Source organism: Panthera leo, chromosome B2, assembly GCF_018350215.1.
Source record: "Panthera leo isolate Ple1 chromosome B2, P.leo_Ple1_pat1.1, whole genome shotgun sequence".
Lineage (NCBI taxonomy): Eukaryota > Metazoa > Chordata > Mammalia > Carnivora > Felidae > Panthera > Panthera leo.
The window spans coordinates 62,348,428-62,353,599 of NC_056683.1; the positions used below are offsets into that span (position 1 = coordinate 62,348,428).

Here is a 5,172-nt window from a genome sequence, read left to right on the forward strand (position 1 = left end):
ATCTAGAAGAAAACATAGGAGAAATTCTAGGTGTTCTTAGGCTTGGTAAGATACTTTTAGATGCATATCTAAAAGCATATCCATGAAAGAAAATTGTTGCCTTTCATTAAAATTAAAAATGTCTGCTCTGAGAAAGACACTACTAAGAGAATGAAGACAAGCCCTAGACCGGGTGATAATGTAGGCAAAATATGTATCTGATAAAAGACTTGTATTCAAAACATACAAAGACTCAACACTTAACAACAAGAATACAGGAAACCCAATCAGAAAATGGGCAAGAGATCTGGACACCTCACTATGGAGAATATACAGATAACAAATAAGCACATGCAAATACACTTAACATCACTTGTTATTTGAGAATTACAAATTATACAACAACAATGACTATATCACGACATACTTATTAGAATGGCTAATCCAAAAACCTGACAGTAACAAATACATAGTTACATATTTATTCTTATTTTTTTCTTTTCAAATTTTATTTAAATTCTAATTATTTAAAATGCAGTGTAATATTGGTTTGAGGAGCAGAATTCACTGATTCATTACTTACATACAACACCCAATGCTCAATGCCCTCCTTAATACCCATCACCCATCTGGCCCATCCCCCACCCACTTCCCTCCATCAACCCTCAGTTTGTTCTCTACTGTTAAGAGTCTCTTATGGTTTGTTTCCTTCTCCTTTTCTCCCCTCCCATAAGTTCATCTGTTTTATTTCTTAAATTACACATGAATGAAATCATATGGTATTTGCTTTGTTCAAAGAAGTGAAACATTTAGAAGGAGCTGAAGTGGAAGCTTGGTCATAAAGTCCATTTTTCTCTAAAACTAAAAAAATTCCTTGTATCTAAGGAACAAAAGCAGATATGGAATGTACTTGGTTATAGTGCTGGGTAGAACACACACACACCCACACCCACACACACACACACACACACACACACACTTTCTGTTTATCTGATGTGGAAAGTAGAGATTGGGCAATATATTTTGAAGCAAAAGTAGCAAATAGATACTGCTGAACCACAAAAAAACAAACATTCTCAGATCTTCTAATGCCAAAACTGTCAGAAGGCTACAGGGCTAACCCTTCAGAACATAAGATGTGACAATAAAAATTATGTGGTTGTGTGAAATGGTCAAATTAGCATAAAATCATTTATGGTTCTCCTCTTCCTTCCCTTCTAAGGCATCATCTTCACTCAGGTTTCCCTGGGTCCTTTATTTCCCAAATTAGGACTAATGGATGAAGAAAATTGGAATGTCAGTAGGCCACTTTAGATTTTAAAAAGACATGGAAAACTAGACGATAAAATTAAGACTTTCTATTCATCAAAAAATACTAACAAGAATACAAAGGCAGCACATGGAGTGGGAAAAGATATTCATTATAGTATATCTTAAAAATTCTATCCTCATGCTCATTTCGGTCACACACTAAAATTAGAACAATACAGAGAAGATTAGCATGACCCCTGTGCAAGGATGACACACAAATTCATAAAGCATTCCATATTTTTGAAAGTTTCTAAGGGAGTAAATCTTAAAAGTTCTCATCACAAGAAAAAATTAAATTCTGTAACTATGCGTGGTGATGAATGTTTAAAAAAACTATCATTAATATATAAAAACCTTTATAGATCAATAGGAAAAGAACACACAAATCCAGTACAAAATGGGCAAAAATTGCTGAACAAATACTTTACAAAAGAGGATATCCAAAAAAACCAATGAAGATATGAGTTCAACTTCATCAATCATCACAGAAAGGTAAGTTAAAACCACAAAGAGATATCACTACACACCTATCATAATCAAGAAAAGGAAAACAGGGGCACCTGGGTGGCTCAGTTGGTTAAGTGCCTCACTTCAGCTCAGGTCAAGATCTCACAGTGGGCAGGTTAAAGCCCCACATCAGGCTCTGCGCTGAGAGCTCAGAACGAGCCTGCTTCGGTTTCTGTGTCTCCCTCTCTCTCTACCCCTCCCCTGCTTGTGCTCTGTGTCTCTCTCTCTCAACAATAAGTAAACATTAAAAAAAAGAAAAGGAAAACAATGGGAAATAGGTGTTAGTGAGGATGTAGAGCAATCATAATGCTCATATACTACTGTTAGAAGATTAGTACAACCACTTTGTAAAACTGGCAGTATCTGTTAAAGCTGCCTATGCTGAGAGCAAGGAGTTAAAACAACTGAGTTTTCATGCAATCACTACACCAAGAAAACATCCTTGAGAGAAGGGCTCCTGGGTCATCCAGTCTAATCTTCTTCATAAATGGACTTATAGATAAATAGACTAATGATATTTGCTAGGAAGAAGTGACCTTATCTCTGAAATGCCCTTGTCAGGAAGTCCTGGTTAAGGATTACCTATAGAAAAAGAACCCAGGGCATCTAAGAAATGACCCTCTGGAGAATTTCACCTAAGCTACACAGCTCTCTGGCTTCACAATTTAAATGCTTCTGCTGTGTGAAGTGACTTTGCAGATGTAACATAGAGATCTTATCTATTATTTTGAGCCACATGTTGGACAAAGACAGGTCCTGAGAAACTACCCTTGTTGTCCTAAACCTCTCTCTGCTCTCTCTGAAATTGTCAATTGCCTTCAAATTGAAATTATTTAATAAAGTTTGCTAAGGGATAAGATCTCTGTAATTCATGTGGGCCTGATTTGATAATTCCATCCTGTGTATTAGCTTATACGATTAGACCAAATAATCCCACTCATGGGTGAATGTCAAACAGAAATCATTCCTGTGTTCAGCTAAGAATAAGAACTGTTATATTCATTACAGCACTATTTTTAATGGCTACAAACTGGAAAATATCTAAATGCTCATAAAGAAGAATTGACAAATTGTGGTATTTTCACACAATGGAATTCTATTCAGCAATTTAGCACTTCAACTACATGAATTAGTTTGGATGCAACTCAGAAACATAATGTTGCTTGAATTAATCCATACTAAAGGGTATGGTATGTTTCTAAAAGAACAAAAACAGGCAAAATTAATCTAAACTTTAAAAAGTCAGGTAATATTATTGTTGGGGGCAGGTAATACCAAAGGAGAGCAAGAGGGGACTTCTGTTTCTTGATCTAGGTGTTGGTAAGTTAAGTTTGTAACAACTTATTGAGCTATACCCTTATGATATGTGAACTAGAGAATACAGGACTCACTGGTGGGAGGAATGCCCATAAATGGGTCTTTGAGAGATAAGATGGATAAGAAAAGTTTTTAGGAAGTTTCACTGGATATTGATCATAGATTTGTTCCGTTGCTCCCTCTTCAAGAAACTTCTGAAGAGATTTATACAACTTTCGATAGTTTTTAAAGCCAAATTATTATTCTATTCAGTATGACAAAATGTGGAGATGAGTGATGACATGGGTACAACAGCATAGAATTATCACTGAAAAGTAAAAAAAAAAAACCTGAAAAACAGATATAAGTGAAAAACACTTTAGATATAGCAGGTCACCTAATTGTTGATATTTGTAATCTTTGGTATTTTGGTTTTAAGAAAATATCCTTGGATAGTTTTAATAAAAGTTGATACTGTCATATTTCATTCCGTATTGTTAGCAGAATACTCAACTTTAATTTTTAGTGTCTCCTAAGAATCTTCAAACATAACTCATACACTAATAATTCCAAATATATATTCCTACTTTCTGTAATAATGACAATGGTGATGATGATGGTAATAATCGTAGCAACAAATATGCCTTAAACCCTAATCTATGAGATATGTGGCTAAACCCTCTAATACAAGGGTTCTTAATTCAGAGTTCAATAAAATTTAGGAATTCATAAATTTGAATGGGAATTACATATTTATTTTCACTAAATTTTAACTGAAATTTAGCAATTCTTTCAATAGAAATTTAGCATTTCCTTCAGTGTAAATCACAGTGTAAATTTCATCATACATTACGCCTACAACTGATATCTTGAAATAATGGTGTATGCTCATCACTGTATTGAAATTGTGAGTTATTATGCTCATCATCAGATCTTGTTTTTAATGTGTAAAGCATTACATATATTATTATATCATATGATCTTTAATAATTGGATAACTATTTCAAAATGATTGGCTGTTTTTTTTTTTAATTTTTTTTTAACGTTTATTCATTTTTGAGACAGAGAGAGACAGAGCATGAATGGGGGAGGGTCAGAGAGAGGGAGACACAGAATCTGAAACAGGCTCCAGGCTCTGAGCTGTCAGCACGGAGCCCGATGCCGGGCTTGAACTCGCGGACAGCAAGATCGTGACCTGAGCCGAAGTCCTCCGCTCAACCGACAGAGCCACCCAGGCGCCCCATGATTGGCTGGTTTCTACTATAATTCTGTATATCTTTTTTTTTTATTGGATAAAAATGTTATTTTCAATTGCACCAATGGGGTCCATAGCAACAAACAGTTAAGAACCCTTAAAATATCTCACTTAATTCATACTACCTTATGTTATTAGTATTTTCATACTCATGTTAGAGTTAAAGGAAATGAAGCAGGGAAAGTTGAAGGATGTTCCCAAGTTCACAAGATCTGAAAATCCCAGGGCTAGAATTAAAACCCAGATCATCTGGTTTCAGAGACTGTCCTTTCAACCACTGGCCTATGTAGCCTGTTAGAAATTTAAATTCTAGCATAGTGGCTTTCTAACTGTTGTCTACAGAGGTTGTTTGTATATGCCTTGGAGTATGTCATGAGAAGCAGGAGAGGCCAAACCTCAGGCAGAGTAGCCCTTTGTTGGTAACTTAGTGTTCAACTTAAAATTTTGTACTTAAGCAATTATTAGCATACATAAGGGAAAAATCAGTAGCAATGCAAATATAGGAGGGGACTTTAACACTCCATTTACATCAATGGATAGATCATTCAGACAGAAAATCAATAAGGCAACAGTGGCTTTGAACGATATGTTGGACCAGATGGATCTAACATATATTCAGAATATTCTACCCCAAAACAGTAGAATACATACTTTTTCAATATGTATTGAAAACATCGAGGATTCTGTGTCTCCCTCTCTCTGCCCCTCCCCCACTCTCTCTCTCTCTCTCAAAAAATAAACATTAAAAAAAATTAAAAAAAAAAAAAAAAACATTGAATATTATCCAGAAGAGGTCACATGTTCAGCCACAAAACAAGTCTCAA

The 5,172-nt window shown here is 35.1% G+C and overlaps 1 pseudogene; it reads left to right on the plus strand.

The window, feature by feature from the left end:
• The first annotated feature begins 1,431 nt into the window (after nucleotides 1-1,431).
• LOC122220790 lies at nucleotides 1,432-1,532 on the plus strand (annotated as a pseudogene).
• Nucleotides 1,533-5,172: the final 3,640 nt, after the last annotated feature.